Genomic DNA, 21,105 nt, shown 5'->3' with positions numbered 1-21,105 from the left:
AGTACAAGACACTTCTCCCTGATAACAGGAACTTGAGACCCCCTCCTGGGGCGTGAGACTTGAGACCCCCTCCTGGGGCGTGAGACTTGAGACCCCCTCTTGGGGTATGAGACTTGAGACCCCCTCTTGGGGCGCGAGACTTGAAACTCCTTCCTGGGGTGCCAGACTTGAAACCCCTTCCTGGGGTGCCAGACTTGAAACCCCTTCCTGGGGTGCCAGACTTGAAACCCCTTCCTGGGGTGCGAGACTTGAAACCCCTTCCTGGGGTGCGAGACTTGAAACTCCTTCCTGGGGTGCGAGACTTGAAACCCCTTCTGGGGCTTTTGACTGGAGTCCCCTGCTGGGACAAGCAGAATCCAGGCTGCGACCGGAACGGGCAAAATCCGGGCTGGGACCGGAACGGGCAAAATCCGGGCTGGGACCGGAATGGGCAAAATCCGGGCTGGGACCGGAACGGGCAGAATCCGGGCTGGGACCGGAACGGGCAGAATCCGGGCTGGGACCGGAACGGGCACTGAGACGTTGACACTTGGAACCACTGCTGGAGTTGCAAAGGAAACAGTCTTTAATGAAGTGGTCAGAACTCCCACAATAGAGGCAGAGCTGTAAATCTTTGCGCCGCTGGCATTCGTCCACAGAGAGCTTGGGGCGTGGGTAACTACGATGTCTGACATTACTTGGTTCGGAAGAATCCTTGTTTCTTAGGGATTCCAAGGCACAGGTTTTAGTCGAGACAGAGATAACTCTAAGAAATTCAGGAATGATCTGAAAATTTTTGCTGAGTAGAGCCTGAAGCTGTTCCAGCAGTCAATGGAAGGTAGTTAGGGGTTCAGGTAAGGTTTGGGTAACATCTAGCCGGTTATTCAGGATTTGCAAAAGCTGTAGCACTTGATGCTGTACGGCCACCTGTGAATCCAGGCGGGTGACCAGGTTACGGAAAGCATCTAGGGGGTCATTCAGACCCGGTCGTTAGCGCCGATGCGCTCAGACCGGGTCGATGGCCCCCCACAGAGCATGCGCACGCCAGCGCTGGTGCCGGCGTGCGCATGCGTGAGACCCGCTACGACCGACAGCGCCGGTCGTAGCGGGTCTCGATCCAAAGGGGGCGAGGTGTCGATGTTGATTGACAGCTCGCCCCGTTTGGAAGGCGGGCCGGGGTGGTGGCAGCCCAAATGGAGGCATTCCCATGGGAACACCTACCGTTTTGGGGAGGCCCCACTGACATCACTAGTGATGTCAGTGGAGAGCTTCCGGCTCAGACAGAGCCAGAAGCTCTCCGGTTCTTACGACAAGGGAGCCCCGACCCTAGGGTCTCATCGTAAGCCCCGATGGTCGCGATGGTCTGTGACCATCACCGGAGCGGTCAATAGAGCTGTGGGTATTAAACCACAGCCTAACGACCGCAACAGAGGCGGGCGGTCAGGATGCAAGCGGCCGCCCAGTTTCTGAACAACCGCTTGCATCCTCCGACCGCCTCTGAATGAGGCCCCTAGTCCCTTAATAGGTGCTTGATCCGCCACCATCGTTGGGCCTGAACATTCTGTCATGATTGGTGCTTGTGAGTTACCTGTCTCAGGTGATGAACTGGATTCTCTGGAGGCCGGCTGGACCGGAAACATGGGTGATGTAGATAGCTCTATTTACAAGACTTCTGTAGCAGTGAAAACTGCCTTTGATGATAAATGACAGGAACTGGAGGAACTGGACTGGGACCGGCAGGAAGACATGTTGAATTGAACTGATGAACTAAGAACTTGACTCTGGACTGGAGCAACATGGACTGAACTGATGAGCTTGGAACTTGACTCTGGACTGGAGCAACGTGGACTGAACTGATGAGCTTGGAACTTGACTCTGGACTGGAGCAATATGGACTGAACTGATGAGCTTGGAACTTGACTCAGGACTGGAGCAACATGGACTGAACTGATGAGCTTGGAACTTGACTCTGGACTGGAACAACGTGGACTGAACTGATGAGCTTGGAACTTGACTCAGGACTGGAACAACATGGACTGAACTGATGAGCTTGGAACTTGACTCTGGACTGGAGCAATGTGACAATGGCTGAAGGGAAGTCAGGTAATGCTGAGACGAGGGCTAAACAGGGTAATCTGGAATTTCTATAACAAAGGCTGGAACTCAGGCGCAGGCTGGATTGGATAATAGGGAATAACAGGTTTCAGGAAGGAATGGGTAGGTTTGGGAATTTTAGGTTCAGGGAGGGAGTAGGTAGGTAAAAGGGGCAGGAGTTGATCCACAGCAGGAAGCAAGGCAGGGTGACACGATGCAGGTTTACAGAGTGCCAGGGACCAACCAGGAGTAGGACTAGCAGCAGAGCACAGGCCAGGTATTGCTGTAACAGGACGACTGGATGCCAGGTATTACTGTAGCAGGTTTTCGGGATGCACCAGGGGTTGCTGTCAGCAGATTTACTGGATTGCCAGGTTTAGCTGTAGCAGGTTTTCTGGAAGCATCGGGGGTTGCTGCCAGCAGATTTACTGGATTGCCAGGTACAGCTGTAACAGGTTTTCTGGATTGCACCAGGGGCTGCTGTAGCAGGTTTCAGGGATATACTTGAATGCAGAAACAGCATGAACCATACACCATGGGAAGACGAGATGTTCAGGGCCCAGAATGCTATCAGGAGAAGATATATATACCATGGGTCTGGCAGCAATTGGTGGATACAGACAGGTGGTCTGGTAGTAGCATTCTGAGTGGTGGAAGGCACAACATGCAGAGGGAGTATTCATCTCTGCAGCTCTGAGAATCAGAACCACACCTGCGATTCCAATCAGGGCTAGCAGTGCTCACAGACAGAGGAGAGACCAGGTGCAATAATCAGAGCAAATCCTCCAGGCAAATTACACACACAGATCCATGGGGCAGCTGACAGGGGTAAGTCTCAAGGCAAAAAGGTGACAACTAGACAGGGTCGTGACAGGGAATTTATACGTCTTTGTGTGTAATGGTTTTCTTCTGCTATGTGTGGTACCATAGAAATCTTCTCCGCATGTTGCCAAGGCTGTTTGAATCTTTTAAAGAACATGTCAAATGACGGATTCGCAAAAGGTTAACATTCTCACTTGGAACGTGAGGAGTTTAAATGACAAAGTCAAGAGATCATTGGTGTTTCGACAGGTGAAACAGTACGCTTCAGATATAATTTGTTTGTTGGAAACTCATTTAGTTGGGGGGAAATTGATGTCTTTGAAAAAAACGTGGATAGGCTGGACATATCATTCTACACACACTTCTGCATCTAGGAGCGTGTCCATATTAGTGCGTAAAACTGTCCAGTTCTCCATGGAACAGGTGCAGTGTGATGCCTGGGGTAGATATGTATTCCTAAAATGTAAAATTAACTCTATGTCTATACTGTTGTTGGCAATATACATCCCTCCACCATACTCGCATGAAGTTCTAAAAAAGGTGGCTGAATTTATGGCCTTATTCCCGGACACAACTGCTCTGTGCCTGGGAGATTTTAATAATATACTAGACCCATTGTTAGATAGGCACAGCAGGTCTGCTTCAGACATATGGGGGAGGGGCACTGGGTTTTCAAATATGGTCCGGGGAATGGGCTTGGTAGATGCCTGGAGGAAGAGATATCCTAAAGTGAAACAGTATTCGTGCTTCTCGTACACGCATTCTTCGTTCTCCAGGATAGATATGGCTTTAGTTACAACAGGTTTATTGCCAAGGATTCATAAGATTATATATGAAACTAGGGGTATATCTGATCATTCCCCATTGACAATTAGTTTGGATATGGAGGGTATACGGGGTCAACAAATCTGGAAATTTAACCAGTTCTGGTTGTCACGCATGGGCACTGGAGCAGAGTTGGAAGCCGCATGGAAAGAATTTTTTCTATTAACTAGCGGTACTGTAACCGTTGATGTCCTTTGGGATACATTTAAGTCATTTTTAAGGGGTTCTTTAATTCAGAGAGTAGCTAATTTAAAGTCTTTTTATAAAAAAACAGAATTGGATCTGGAAGCTTCCTGCAAATCTTTAGAATTAGCCTATATATCTGATGAATCAGAAACAAATAAAAAAGCATGGTGTGATGCCCAAAAACTATGGAAGGATTGCTTAATGGACAAGGCCCAATATAAAATTCTATTTAACTCGCATGTACAGTATGCAACAGAAGATAGACCTGGTTCGTACTTGGCTAGTCTGGCTCGAATAGAACAGAAGTCATCTAATGCTGTGGTTGAACTAGTTGGTTCAGATAACGCAACTTATGTGCGCACCCCAGCAATAGCGGAGGAATTTGTAAGGTTGTATCAACAACTATACAAATCTAGGTTAGTATATACTCAACCAGAAGTGCATGAGTTCCTGTCTGATATTCTGTTGCCGACGCTTTCTCCAGAGGCGAGGGATTTTTTGGACTCTCCCTTGACGCTGGAGGAGCTTTAGGTGGCATTAAACTCATTTCCCAGTGGTAAAGCCCCAGGTTTAGATGGGATCCCCCTCGAGGTGTACAAAAAGCATAATAAAATACTTGTACCCCATTTATTTGAGATCTTTAATCAAATGTATATAAACAATACTCTACCTAAATCAATGTCCGAGGCTTTAATAATTGTCTTACCCAAACCAGACAAGGGATCCTACCAAGCCCGATTCCTACAGACCTATATCACTCCTTCCAACAGACGTAAAAATCTTAGCAAAAGTACTGGCCTCCAGGATTAATCAAGTTATAACTCAACTGATTTATCCTGATCAGACGGGCTTCATGCCTGGTAAGTCTATGGCAGTCAATCTACGCCATTTCTTTACACATTTACAATTAAAAAGGGCAGATGCACAAACCTCTGTTATTGTCTCATTGGATGCAGCCAAGGTGTCCGATTCGGTCGAGTGGTTGTTTTTGTGGGAAACTATGGAACGCTTTGGTATTGGCCCGGGATATATTAAGTGGGTAAAACTTTTATATATGGACCCTGTAGCAAGGGTGTCAGTAAACGGCTTCACTTCTATGGCATTTTCATTGTATAGGGGAACAAGACAGGGTTGCCCTCTGTCACCCAGTTTATTTGCTATGGCTATGGAGCCTTTGGCTTGCATGATTAGAGGTCATTCAAACATTTACGGGTTTCAGCTGGGTCCTAGGGTAGATAAAATTGCATTGTATGCTGACAACATATTACTCTTTATTTCGCGCTATGTGATCTCCATGCCTAAGGTCCTTGAAACTATCGACTTACTCGGGAAATACTCAGGATTACTAATTAATTGGGACAAATCTTGTATCCTTCCATTCAGGGGAACCTTACCCAAAAACCCTATTATAGATCTTCCCCTGAAGTGGGTGGATTCGTTTAAATACTTGGGAATCTGGATTTCTAATACACCGCAAAAATATTTATCTTTGAACATACAACCGCAGATTGAATACCTTAAGTCCCGTGTCCCGATATGGGGTAAACTGCCATTAACTCTAACGGGTAGAGTAAATATAGTCAAAATGGTCCTCCAACCTAAAATTCTATACATTTTGAATCACTCTCCAGTATATATTCCTCAGAAATTTTTCAAACAGATTGATGGTCTATTGTCCTCACTACTGTTGGTCAGTAAGAGAGTTAGGATAAAATTAGACACTCTGACCAGACCCCGTGATTGTGGTGGCCTGGCGTTACCCCTTTTTAAATTATACTACTACGCTGCACAACTATCTCATATATGGGAATGGTTAAATGATAAAAGTACTGAATCCCTACCTGCCCTTGTATTGTCACAGTCCAAAACAGGATTAACGCCATTAAGCCTACTACTGAGTGATAATATACATATAGTTAATATCCCTTTAGTTAGGCAGGCCATCACTATTTGGAGACTTGTTTCACGTATAGTGCAAGCAGAAGGCATAGATCCAGATACCACGCTGGCTCACGCTAAGTGCCTCAAGGAACTTTATGCCATCCAGGTTGGAGAGGCTTGGGGTCAGTGGAAAGTAATATCTTTGGGACAGATATTTCAGGCGGGTGTCTTAAAATCTTTTTATCAATTGCAGCTAGAGTTCGGGGTCCCTAACCATTTTTTCTTTTGTTATCTACAGCTCCGGCATGCTATTAATGCCCAATTCTCTGAGGTTCCTTTATCCATACAGGAATCTCCTATTAAAACTCTATTACTGTCGGCCAGTTCTGGTCACTTGATATCTGTGATTTATAACAACTTACTGAACAAGCATCATAGGTCAGATTTGGTATCCATAAAACAACAATGGGAAAACGACATTGGGGTACTGTCGGAAGATGATAGGAGCATAGCCCTTGCCAGTCCTCGCATTGCCACTATGTCTGTGAGGTATCAGCAGATACAATATTTTATATTACATAGGGTATATATGACACCTGTCCGGTTATTGAGAATTGGTTGTAGAACGGAATCAAAATGTCCCAAATGCAATTACTCAGAGGGTACCTTCTGGCATATGTTATGGCTATGTCCTATAGTGAATTCGTTTTGGCAGAGTGTGATCAGAATTATTGCCTCTACAGGTGTGCCTCAGGATATTCTTACCCCTGTGGCATGCGTTCTGGCTGTTATAAATGCAGACATAATTGACAAGCCTGTTGTGCGATACACTAATAACCTTTGCACACTTGCGAAAGTGTGTATAGCAAGAGATTGGATGGCATCCTCTGGGCCTAGCATTGATACCTGGATATCTCTGGTTGGAGCTGTTGCCGCACATGAAAAATATGATTATATTGCTAGGGGTATAACACTGAAATATTATAGAGTATGGGATAGATGGTTGGATTCTCCATTTGGCCGGTCGGGTCTGGTATCTACCTGCCCATATAATGGATAGTTCCAAGTATAATAATAGTTGGTCAGTACTTTAAATGCAGAGATGTATGTGTTGTCATTACTATATGTATTAGAGACAGTAAAATTTAGTTCCTGTTATTTTCATATGCGGTGGAGTGTGATGCACAATGATATTGATATAGACAGAAGAGAAACCACGCATGTATATTATTTGTTTAATAGCAATATTGTAATGTTTACAATTGCTTTAATGTTGTATCTGTTCATGTACAAGAAGAAAAATTACAATAAAAATGTATTGGATTTAAAAAAAAAAAGATAGTCATCAACTACAACTCACTACGAACTGAAACTATTTGCTGATGTTCAACTCAAACTTTACATGTTGGATTACATGAGGAAAGTGCACCCACAAGAAAAAAACACACCTTATGACTGACTTTAACGCCAACAGCAAGGCAATCTACCAGTCGCAGCACTGCCACCATAACAACCATAAAACTAGCAAACTCTAGCTGTACCCCTGAATACATCATCCAAAAGCAGATAAAACACATTCAGAATTAAGATGGACCCCATCAGTTCTGTAAAGGTGCGCCTCCTTAAAATTAGAGATATGCAGGTTCGGATTTACTCGGATATACTCGGTTCTCAAAACGGCATTTTATTGGCTATCGGCTACCACGTGTTTTGGATAGCCAATAAAATAAATCAGAACTAATGCGAACTTGCTGTAATGTGGCGATAAGAACTGAGTAAATCCAAACCCGCTCACCTCTACTTAAAATGGATCTGTCAGAACTGAGGATTCGAGTACCATTTTTTTTTTAGCTAGCTTAGCAGTTAGATTTTGCACATGGAATGCATGGTGTCAGGTTTCCCCTAGGGGTAAAGTCCTCCCCTGTAAGGTGGTGGTGGGGGAAATTCTGCATCAGGTGAAACGGGTTATGGTTGTTGATAAGGGAAGGATGGATGATGTCAGTTGGTCCCAGTTGTGGGCCATCTAAAGCTCCCTTGAGTGGGTGGTGGAAGACTCTTCCCTTATTGATCTTATGGCTTTCTTCTGTCACATTCCCAGGTGTTCAACATTTTGGTGAAGTGCATACAACTAAAAAGATTTGCTTATTTTTCCACTGCTTAGGGTTTCAGGTGTTAGTTAAGAGTGTGTAGGGTAGGTAGGGGTAGTTCTGGGGATCAAGCTGGGGTTAGGGAGGTTGGAACGGGACAGGTTTGGGTGGATAACATTACATGTGTTATTAAATTTGCAATATTTTATGTGATTTTATGTACAGTATTTATGATGTATTGTTGCAATAAAGCCACTCAGCACACCCTGCCAACAATGCTTTGGTACTATCTCCAACCAGGCCAGCTTACAGAAAGGCCTGGCTTTCATGATGCCATCAAAATCCCTAACAAAGGCCAAATGCAAATCCGAGGAGGTCCAATGTAATTTTCTCCCAAATGCACAGTCAAAACTGTTGGAAGGCCATCATACTGCACTGCTGCCAACAACTGATCTTTTTAAGTATTCAAACTCATGCCACTATAACCAAGCCAACAAACATTCAAAATTGAAGAAACACCAAAGTGTTCCAAGCCAACAGGGACTTATAAGCCCAAAACACATATAAATGGCCTATGATCCAAATAGGCCTAACATCGAAGGACCCTGTAAAAAGAAAGTAGATAAAACATCAAAAAAATATGTCAACTGAGTAAACTGGAATAACTATGTCATCCAACCAGAACCTTTGCTATGTCTTGTAAAGGGGAGGGTTGATAACCACTCATGAGATGAAACACAAAAAAATATAGAAGGATGAATTTCACATACTGTATATTTTTTCTTTCTTTTCTCTTCTTTGAATGTAGAATTTGGATTTGACTATACACTGGTAATAATGACCTCCGTAGGAAAAAAACCCCAAATCCTTTAGAAACCCCCACATGCCAACGTGCTGTGAGTGGTAAATTACTACTGATTATCTCGCAGGGAACTGCAAGCAACCAACCGAAGAGGCCGAATATAGTGATGGTATGCCTCAGACTTCCAACGACCTAAGGCTTGGATATCCTAGACAGAGAAACCCACCACTGCAGAGGACGTCGCCACGTCAATCCTAAATGAATGGATCACAAACTTCTCTGAGGGAATGTAATACCCTGCTATGTGAGTTATTATATATTACACAGTGCAGCACGCTACAGCACATGTAGAAGCCATTACACAGGCAGACACAGTTTCCAGCAATCTCTGCAGCTACTGAGGAGGTCAGCAGCAGGTCATGTGACCAGTGTCAGGTGGTCAGACATGTTATAGCTGGAAGTGAACAGCAGTTACTCAAGGATACTCTGAGGTGATGGTCAGAGAGGAAGATGGATGCTCTGCAGCTCTCAGAAGGTGGAGAGCCCTGAGGCAGTCTTTAAGATGCCTGAGACAGACCCCAGAGGTGGGAAGAGGGCAGACTGGTCTGAGACTGATGTGAAAGGTACCCAGGGAGCTGGTTATAGTGCTGCAGCCCCTGTATTCAGCATATAGAGCATATGAATGGACTACCTGCACTGGCACATAGCAATATATGAAGCACACTGAAGAGATACAATATAAAATATATGAAACAGCCACATGTGAGGATCACATCGGGCACCAGAAGATAATACCTACCTGGAAAGTGACATTAAAGTGACTACAATAGAGATATATACAGTCAGGTCCATAACTATTGGGACATTGACAGAATTGTCATATTTTGGCCTCTATTCACCACCACAATGGCTTTGAAATGAAACAAACAAGATGTGCTTTAACTGCAGACTTTCAGATTTAATTTGAGGGTAATTACATCCAAATCAGGTGAACGGTGTAGGAATTACAACAGTTTCAATATGTGCCTCCCACTTTTTAAGGGTCCAAAAGTAATGGGACAAACTAAACAATCCTAAATCTAACTTTCACTTTTTAATACTTTGTTGCAAATCCTTTGCAGGCAATTACAGCCTGAAGTCTGGAACGCATAGACATCACCAGACGCTGGGTTTCATCCCTGGTGATGCTCTGCCAGGCCTCTACTGCAAATGTCTTCAGTTCCTGCTTGTTCTTGGGGTATTTTTCCTTCAGTTTTGTATTCATCAAGTGAAATGCATGCTCAATCGGATTCAGGTCAGGAGACTGACTTGGCCATTGCATAACATTCCACTTTTTAGCCTTAAAAAACTCTTTGGTTGCTTTTGCAGTATGCTTCGGGTCATTGTCCATCTGCACTGTGAAGCGCCGTCCAATGAGTTCTGAAGCATTTGACTGAATATGAGCATATAATATTGCCCGAAACACTTCAGAATTCATTCTACTGTTTTTGTCAGCCGTCACATCATCAATAAATACAAGGGAACCAGTTCCATTGGCAGCCATACATGCCCACGCCATGACACTACCACCACCATGCTTCACTGATGAGGTGGTATGTTTTGGATCATGAGCAGTTCCTTTCCTTCTCCATACTCTTCTCTTCCCATCACTCTGGTACAAGTTGATCTTTTTCTCATCTGTCCATAGGATGTTGTTCCAGAACTGTAATGGCTTTTTTAGATGTTGTTTAGCAAACTCTAATCTAGTCTTCCTGTTTTTGTGGCTCACCAATGGTTTGCATCTTGTGGTGAACCCTTTATATTCACTCTTGTGAAGTCTTCTCTTGATTGTTCACTTTGACACATATACATCTACCTCCTGGAGAGTGTTCTTGATTTGGCCAACTGTTGTGAAGGGATTTTTCTTCACCAGGAAAATAATTCTTCTGTCATCCACCACAGTTGTTTTCCGTGGTCTTCCGGGTCTTTTGGTGTTGCTGAGCTCTCCGGTGCGTTCTTTCTTTTTAAGAATGTTCCAAACAGTTGATTTGGCCACACCTAATGTTTTTGCTATCTCTCTGATGGGTTTGTTTTGATTTTTCAGCCTAATGATGGCTTGCTTCACTGATAGTGACAGCTCTTTGGATCTCATATTGAGAGTTGACAGCAACTGATTCCAAATGCAAATGTCACACCTAGAATCAACTCCAGACCTTTTACCTGCTTAATTGATAATGAAATAACGAGGGAATAGCCCACACCTGTCCATGAAATAGCTTTTGAGTTGATAGTCCCATTACTTTTGGCCCCTTAAAAAGTGGGAGGCACATATTGAAACTGTTGTAATTCCTACACCGTTCACCCAATTTGGATGTAATTACCCTCAAATTAAATCTGAAAGTCTGCAGTTAAAGCACATCTTGTTTGTTTCATTTCAAAACCATTGTGGTGGTGAATAGAGGCCAAAATCAGAAAATTCTGTCAATGTCCCAATATTTATGGACCTGACTGTATGTATATATATATATTGTGACAAATGTGCAAAGTACAAAGGTTTGCCTTCTGCCACTGGCAATCACAGTGACATCATATACAGTAGATATAAACAATCTGGAGCATTATCTACAGCACTATACAAACTCCTGCAGGCTCTGGGACTAATTTGTGTGCACCTTCCAGCTCATAATTTGGGTTTGAACCCTAGAGACATTTTATTGTACTGAAATAGTTTATACTGCAGTATAAAAACATTATTAAAGTTATTTAGTTCCACTGGCAAGTGATAGAAGTTGTGCTGTATAGTACAGTATATTGGCATATTGAAAAATAGTGTAATGTATGTTATGTTATAAGGTGTTGGATAAATTGGTGGACATGCAATGTAATGAAATAGTAAAGATAATTTATTTGTGTTGAATTCTAAATTTATATTTAATACCTGTGGCTGACTTAAATCTAGAGACTAAGATCTATGTAGTAGGGGAACTTGCCTCTCTGAAGAGAATTACCACTGTTCCAAACCTGTAAAGTTACCAGAGCTATTGCCGGCTCTTGGGGATAACCACAGGAAGACCTAGACCAGCAATGCAAATCTTCAAGACATATCCAAACTGATATTTAGCTAAAGGCCATCTATCTGCATGAATGAGCCATGCAGCTTCATGTTCAGATGTATAAACAAATAGGCAAGAGCACAAGACACCAGGCATATCCAAGTATCATCACAGAGAGGAAGGGAAATCCAATGACCCTGATTCAGCTGAATTGTTTTGGAACGCCTAATACAACAAAGGAGGGAGTTGAGAGACACCATAACATCATGGAAAACCAGCGAACTGCTGCAAACTTCAAAAGGTGCAACATGCTCACTTATCCGAAAAACACCTCTAAAAAGGCAATTGAAAAGGCCAATTTAAAAAGAATACCCTTGTTAACCGAAAAACAAAAGCCTATCTAATGAATGCAAAATTAAAAGAAGCAACTGCTGGTCAATACTGTAGGTCTTCGCTTATCTTCCGGCACCAGAGCAACCCTAACCCAGCCTTGTTAAGTCTAAGTTATGATAAACTCCTTACTAAGGTCACACTGCCAGCGCAATTGAAAGATGAAAGAAATACCAGCTAAGGATCTTCTAACAGCCAAAGACTGACCCTGAATATACAACCCCCAAATAAAAGAGCATCAATTGATGTCCGCTCTTGCTTATACAGGTGCCATTATTAAATGCATAACAGCGCCCCATGCTCGGCCCCTGAGAAGGCAACATCGAGGAACCAACTGCACACCGATTCACCCCTACCATAGAATTACCTGCAGGTGCAGATGTAGTCTCTAGCCGCACCTCCACATCTTTGCAGCCAACAAATCATGAATAAGGTGGAAATATTGTTACATTGGTTGAGTTTCAGGATAAAACGCTTAAAAAATGTACATACCACCCAACCAATTACAGTTAGAATGGTACGCATTGTTGCTGATTCCCCTTTATGCTTAGTTACCGTCAAAGCCTTATTAGAGGAAACAGTCAGCACAAAAACATCCACACACTTCCCCATGCGAATGTGCTTGCAGACGAAGATCACAAAACAGTTATCGCAATGTACTACTCCCCTAGACACCCGAATCTCATCAGAGCTATCCTCACTGGATGTAGAATCCTGGCAAGACTAAAACTTCCTTTTCCCTTTACTATTCTTGCACCTCCTCTTTACACACAGAAGCCCTGATTCAAAGCCCGACGCTCTGACAAAGCGCTCGCTCTGAATCAGGACCGTCCTTCCTGATTTTCGAGCGGCCTCCTGGCCACTCGCATAGCTGTGGGTGACCACCCACAGCTATAGCGAGTGGCCAAAATGATGGTCGCGATGGTCAAGACCATCGCGACCATCGGGCTTGCAACGAGACCCTTGTGGTAGGGTCTTGTCTGCCGCAAGCTCTGGAGTGCTTTTGGCTCTATCAGAGCCAAAAGCACTCCCACGGCCCCAGACGGTAGGCATTCCCATGGGAACGCCTCCGTCTGGGCAGCCACGCCCCCAGCATGCCCACCAAAGGGGGCATGCTGTCAATCACCATCGACAGCACGCCCCTTTTGGTGCGAGACCCATAGCGACAGCTTGTCCGTCGTTATTCGGGTCTCGCGCATGCGCACAACGGAGCCGGCTCCGTCGTCCGCATGCGCACTTGGCCAACAACTACCCGCTTGCAAGCACTCAGCGCTCGTGAGCGGGTCTGAATCAGTCCCAGAGTCACTAGACGAATCAGAGCACTCGAATGATGTAACCAAAACCCCACCAGCTGCCTGCACCAAGCTTGATAGCTCACCAGACACACTGATCCTGATAGAGCAACAGCAGAAGCTACTGGACAAATAATCCAATAATAACCAGGTTCACAAAATAATGTTTGAAGTGCAAAAGTAAGTTATTTTATTAAAAGATATCCAATTGGTACATCATGCGGCATGAGGACAGTTCTATAATAATGAACTGACCCCCAATACTGTTTATACACTCATTCTTATACTTTATCAGTTACTAGGTAGATTTAACTGAACCACCGAATCATATCACACCATATAAGATACACAGTAAGATAAGTAATACACTAATACAGGGAATATGTCCAAAAGCTTAAGGCTTGAGTAAGGAAAGGGGACTCAAAGTCTGGGGCAGTCTGACTCAATCAACGGGCAAAGCATTCTATCTTATATTGGAACATTGTAGTACATTCTCCATATATGCTAAAGGCTCTACAAGTAGATCAGCTTGGTATATAGGGCCTGATTCAGATACACACGTTCACGTTAATGTTCACTTTCATGGAATACAATTGAGAAAGTATCAGGGGCATATCTATAATGGGTGCAGGGTGTGCGGTGTGGGTCCTCCCAAACCCAGGGGCCCGTGTGCACCACACACCCTGCACCCATATACTCTTTATACTTACCTGCCGAGTGCTGCTTTTCAGATGGTGCTGGCAGTGCTGGCCTCTCAGAGTTGTAGGTGCTGACCTTCCAGATGGTGTTGGTGGCTGAGAATTCTGGCCTCCCAAATTGATTTGGGGTGCTGACCTTTTAATGGCTTCTCTCTTAGATGTTTTTGGCACCTAAACCTCTAAGATGGTGCTGGGGACCCTGGTGTCTCTGATTGTCCTGGTGGCTTTGGACTCTCTGATGGTGCCAAGTGCCTTTGGACTCTCAGATGCTACTGGTGGCCCTGGCCTCTCTGATGATGATGGTGGTCACACTCATGCAATGCATGCATGATTGTCCGAGCATTCAATGTCAGTGATCATGTTTTCTGTTGTGTTATACTGTGATGGTATAGCACTATTAAACTGCTGATTAAAATTAGCTCAATGATAATAACCACAAACAGTACATGCACTCTCCTTTGATGGTACTGGGGCACTGGCAGCTTCCAAGATGGTGCTGCCAGATGGCCCCTCCCACACTGAGTTAAACGCACAGGAGTTAGGGGTGCTGGCCTCATCCAAACTGGCACTAGGGGGTGCTTGTCTCTCCCGCACTGGCGCGGACCTCCCCTACACTGGTACTGGGAATGCTATGGGCACTGGCCTTACCAATTGTGTAACTAGCCTCTCCCACCATGGTAGGGGTGAGAGAGGCCTCTACTATGGTGGTGTTGGGGGCACTGGCCTCTTCCACGTTTGTGCTGGGGATCATGGCCTCTGCCACAATGGTGCTTGCTGCTCTATCCTCTTGTGTATGGAGTGCTGATTTCTCACAGGGTGCTGGACTTTCCCAATTTTACGCTTGGGGCCATGGCCTCTCCCAGTATGGTGCTGGGTGCCATGTCATCTCCCATGCTGTCGGAGATGTCACTGACCTCTCCACTGCTGCTGATGTCCTATATTCCAGGTAGTATAAGTGGAAGATATATTATAAAAAGATTTAAGTATTAAACAGTGACACAGCTATAAAAATTCTAATTGCCCATAATGTAAAGGCTCATGAGAGAAATCTGCATAGTAATCATCACACACACTTATACATTACTACATAGCACAAGTGAAATATCTTATAGTGAGAAGGCCCTGCTTTATATCTAAGATATAATCAGGGCATTAACGCAAACTGATTGGAATATGTGGTATTGTAACTAGAAATCAATCAGACCTACTGTTTCCTAATATAGCTTAAAATGTTAAAGCAAAAACCTGAATGCAATGGGTAAAACCACACTTTCTGCAGTTACCTGAAAGATGGTCTCCATGACTGTCCTTCATTACGTTCTTACATGAAAAACTCCTTAAAAACATTTTCACAGCTGATGGGCTAAGCAGTGAGTGAAAGGAATGAAGCCTCCATGCTCAATGCAGGGCTAGCAAAACATACAGTACATTGCTGCTGGGTGATACTGAGGGAGGTGTGGTCATACCTGGGAGGTCCAAAAAATCAATAAAAAATATTATGCGCATTGCTTTGAAGCAGCGGCGCATGCTGCAAAGAGGAGAATTTGTCCTCCTCAATAGCTGGCTATGGCTCACGCCGACCCTCTAAAAAAAATACCTTGTGGTACCTTTACTATAGATCGACAGAATCAGTATGAAATACAACCGGCTGCATGCGGCAGAGGAAGCTCAGCAGGGGTGAAGATCCCGACAGCTAAAAAGGAAAATATCACTAACCCTTTTCTTACCCCTAACCCTAACCCTCCTTTAGAGGTGCCTAATCCTAACTTCCCCCCCTTGTGCCTAACCCTAACCCCCTCCAAGTGCCTAAACCTAACCCCCCCTTCCCCGCAACCAAAACCTAAGATTTCCTTCCCCGCAGCCTAAACCGAAGTCTCCCGGGGGTGCCTAACCCTAACCACCCCCCGGGGGTGCCTAACCCTGCCTTCCCCTAGCCTAACCCTCCCTGGGGGGTGCCTAACCCTAAGTCCCCCCAGGGAGCCCCTAACCTAACCTAACCCTCCCCCCTACGACTGTCCACGCCTGGCGACCGGCTTACCTTCAGTCGGTATGACAGGCGTCGGGCTCCCGGCGTAGGTCTAAATACAGGCGTCGGGATTTCGACGCCTGTCATTAGTACCTTGCTGGGATTTCACAGTCGGGAAGCCAGCAGTCGGCATTGTGACTGTTGGCTCCCTGACTGCATCCCAGATTGACTCTGGTATTTTGATTGTTTTCTGTTGGTTTTTCCAAATGACTGACTTTAGAACACTTTAAAATAGCAGAGCAGCTAGCAATTATTTTACATAGACATGTATACAAGTCACAGATTTATTAAGTATCGGGCTCCAAACAACCAAAACCCGACCATAAAATGACAGTAAACCTGTCCACACAATAGACCTGTCTGTGGCAGGTGAGTTCGGGTGAAATCTGCAATCCGATGTCAATAACCATTATTGTCCATCAGTTTTGGAAACAAACTTAAACCAATACACAAAGTATGATCTCGCACCAAAATATATCTATTATTTTAAATATTACAGAGATGAATCATTAATTATTCTCCAATGTCCCCCAAAAAAGCTTCATTCATATTTTCTCAAAAATCATGTGTTGTATATGAAGGTGCTACCTGACTACCTAGAATCAAACTAACAACAAACAAAGAAAAAGCCAGGTATCCTGTCTTGTGCACTTAGGGGATCACAGTGATTTAGTATTTTTATCTCCGTTTATATGATAAAATATAACTTTTATTTATATTGATTAAAAAGGTAATATTTGGTCCAAGAAAATGAAAGGCGAAATATTTAAAATGAATAGAATAAGATATAAGTGAGTATTTTAGAAAGAAAAAAGTGATTTTAAAATATCACCTGTCGCCGGTCTAATGTATGCAGATAAATATTAGCCCGAATTACATGTATGGTACATTTATCCCTGATTGTATCCCTATTATATTTCTTCAGTGGATTATGATATCTTAGGGAATAAATCTCTCAATGCTGTCTGGATCAATGCTGTATATCACAGTCTAGAATCAGATATATGTTCCTTGGCCCTCATTCAGAGCCACTCGCAAACAGCAGTACGCTCGTTGCGTTCCGATGTTGAATAACCGCGCATGCGTCGGTGTAACACTGCGCATGTGCGTACGGCAGATTGCGAGTTTTTTGGGTCTCGTTCGTCAAATACCGTACAGGAAGTGACATGTCAAATGTGATTGACAGAACAGGGCGTTCTGTCAACCCTTAAAACCTTCTTACTGGTAAAACTAACAACTAAACACTATGCAGATGTGGGACACTGCATGAAGCAATCATATATATATACGCAGTATTTCATATATATATATTGCAGTCTAATGGGCTAAGTGCAATATTCATACTAATTAAGCTAGGTGGATAATATGGGCTTAATTTCGATTTAATATGGCTAATAATTCATTTTTCTAAATTTCATGTAGCCTATATCCACCTACATTAAATTCTTGCAGGAGTGTGCTAGCATAGCACTCAATAAGGGAGGATTAAATCCCCTGAGATTTCTCTATCTATAGAGTGCTACCTGTAACAATATATATTTTTTCGCCTGACTAAGCATAATTATTGAATGTTGCATTTAATTAGAGGAGACTGATGCATATGGTCAATAATTTAAGTCTCTAATATACCCTATACATTTTATTTATATAACTATATTAAAGGTTAAGTCTTAACTATACTATCATTTCATTATTCATGTTTTTTAAGTGTGCCCCAAGTAGGGAATTTCTTGTTTAGACTCAATCTAGAGGTTTTCTGTGTACTTAAGTATGATTTATACTTTTCCCTGGGAGCACCACCAACACAGTGGATTTCTCTATTTTTGATTGATTATATGTCAATTGTTGGTCTGTGAATTGTCTATTGCATACTGGTGCAGGATCTATTTGTTCGTTTTCTAGAGATAAAGGAGCAGCCAGATGGGATGACTTCATGGATTGGCAGCATAGCGTCCACGTCTCCCAGCAACAGGCCTGAGAGGGCCGCCAGGAGCACTGTTGTCCAACAAGACACAGTGGCGGCTTGTGACAGTTTGTCCATAAAGATGATGTTTTGCCTCTTTCTGAGACCAGATTTTTGGTGGGAAAAATTTTAATTTGGCAAAAAAATCGGAACTAATCCGAGCCTGCACATCTCTATGTAAACAGGTCCCAAATTATAGGGTTGTTTTGCCAATACCAAAACCATAACATTTGAGGGTCGTTTTCGTTTTTCCAAAAAAACACAACTGCACACATTTCTAACTTGCGTGAGAAGAAAAAGCATCACTATTGAAAGAAACAATAGAGATAGAGAAAGAGTGACAGTGACAGTGAGAAAAATAGACACGGGTAGATCGACCTAGACGGATAGAAGCTGACGCTGATAGAGATAGAAGCAGATTGAGACAAACAATCTTGTTCATAGTAGGGGTGTGCACCGGCCACTTTTCATGTTTTGTGTTTTGGTTTTGGATCTGGATCTTTCTTCGTGTTTTGGATCTGGATTGGTTTTGCCAAAACCACCCTTCCGTGTTTTGGGTTCTGGGTTTTGTGTTTTGGATCTGTATTTTTTTTTTAAAAAGCATAAAAACAGCTAAAATCACAGAATTTGTGGGTTTTTCTGCTCCTATGCTATTATTAACCTCGATAACCTTAATTTCCACTCATTTCCAGCCTGTTCTGAAAACCTCACACCTCACAATAGTGTTTTTATTAGGGGTGTGCACCGGCCACTGTTCGTGTTTTGTGTTTTGGTTTTGGATCTGGATCTTTCTTCGTGTTTTGGATCTGGATTGGTTTTGCCAAAACCACCCTTCCGTGTTTTGGGTTCTGGGTTTTGTGTTTTGGATCTGTATTTTTTTGAAAAAAAGCATAAAAACAGCTAAAATCACAGAATTTGTAGGTTTTTCTGCTCCTATGCTATTATTAACCTCAATAACCTTAATTTCCACTCATTTCCAGTCTATTCTGAATACCTCACACCTCACAATAGTGTTTTTATGTCCAAAAGGTTGCACCGAGGTAGCTGGATGACTATGCTAAGCGACACGAGTGGGCGGCACAAACACGTGACCCATCTAGGCGTGAAACTGCAGTGGCAGACAGGATGGCATTGAAAAACTAGGCCCCAAACTGTACATAATGCAAAGAAAAAAAAGAGGTGCAAGATGGAATTGTCCTTGGGCCCTCCCACCCACCCTTATGTTGTATAAACAGGACATGCACACTTTAACAAATCAATCATTTCAGCTCCAGGGTCTGCCACACAACTGTGGCTGAAATGATTGGTTCGTTTGGGCCCCCACAAAACAAGCTGGCAATTAATGTGTCCCTGCACAAACTGGCTCTACGGAGGCAAGATGTCGTCCTCATCCTCCTCATCCACCGATTCCTCACCCTCTTCAGTGTGTACATCCTCATCCTCACAAAGTATTAACTCGTCCCCACTTGAATCCACCACCACAGGTCCCTCTGTACCTTCTGGAGGCTGGTCTCCCTGGAAGAGCTGATAATTCATTTTGATGATCATCATCTTTTCCACATTCTGTGGAAGCAACCTCCTACGCCTTTCGCTGACAAGGTTCCCGGCTGCACTAAACACTCTTTCGGAGTACACACTGGAGAGGGGGCAACTCAGGTAAAATAGAGCCAGCTTGTACAGAGGCCTCCAAATTGCCTCTTTTTCCTGCCAGTACAGGTATGGACTGTCTGACATGCCTACTTGGATGCTGTCACCGATGTAATCCTCCACCATTCTGTCAATGGTGACAGTATCATATGCAGTGACAGTAGACATGTCAGAAATTGTTGCCAGGTCCTTCAGTCCGGACCAGATGTCCAAACTTGGTCCTGCCTGCCCTGCATCACCGCCAGCGGGTTGCTTAGGATACCTAAGTTTTTTCCTGGCAGCCCCAGTTGCGGGAGAAAATGAAGAAGGAGCCGTTGACGTGTCACGTTCCGCTTCAGCTGACAGTGTGTTCACCAGCAGGTCTTTGCACCTCTGCAGGCTTGTGTCGGCCGGAAAGAGAGACACCACATAGGCTTTAAACCTAGGATCAAGCACGGTGGCCAAAATGTAGTGGTCTGATTTCAACAGATTGACCACCCTGGAATCCTGGCAAAGCGAATGAAGGGCTTCATCCACAAGTCCCACATGCCGAGCGGAATCGCTCCGTCTTAGCTCCTCCTCCACTTTCTCCAGCTGCTTCTGCAAAAGCCTGATGAGGGGAATGACCTGACTCAAGCTGGCTGTGTCTGAACTGACTTCACGTGTGGCAAGTTCGAAGGGCTGGAGAACCTTGCACAACACGGAAATCATTCTCCACTGCGCTTGAGTCAGGTGCATACCCCTCCTTTGCCTATGTCATAGGTGGATGTATAGGCTTGTATGGCCTTTTGCTGCTCTTCCATCCTCTGAAGCATATAGAGGGTTGAGTTCCACCGCGTCACAACCTCTTGCTTCAGGTGATGGCGGGGCAGGTTCAAGAGTGTTTGCTGGCGCTCCAGTCTTCGGCACGCAGTCGCTGAATGGCGAAAGTGGCCAGAAATTTTTCGGGCCACCCAAAGCGTCTCCTGCACGCCCCTGTCGCTTTTCAGAAAATTCTGCACCACCAAGTTTATTGTGTGAGCAAAACATGGGACGTGCTGGAATTTGCCCAGATGTAATGCCCGCACAATATTGGTGGCGTTGTCAGATATCACAAATCCCCAGGAGAGTCTAAGTGGGGTAAGCCACTGGGCGATGATTTCCCTCAGTTTCTCTAAGAGGTTGTCGGCGGTGTGCCTCTTACTGAAACCGGTGATACACAGCGTAGCCTGCCTTGTAACAAGCTGGCGTTTCTGAGATGCTGCTACTGGTGACGCTGCTGCTGTTGTAAGGTGATACATCTACCCAGTGGGCTGTCACAGTCATATAGTCCTTAGTCTGCCCTGTTCCACTTGTCCACATGTCCGTGGTTAAGTGGACATTGTGTACAACGGCATTTTTCAGGACACTGAGGACACTTTTT

Source organism: Taudactylus pleione, unplaced genomic scaffold (assembly GCF_031769625.1).
Source record: "Taudactylus pleione unplaced genomic scaffold, aTauple2 ptg000117l, whole genome shotgun sequence".
Taxonomy (NCBI): domain Eukaryota; kingdom Metazoa; phylum Chordata; class Amphibia; order Anura; family Myobatrachidae; genus Taudactylus; species Taudactylus pleione.
The sequence above is the reverse complement of the archived record's forward strand: the minus strand, read 5'-3'. Positions refer to the sequence as shown.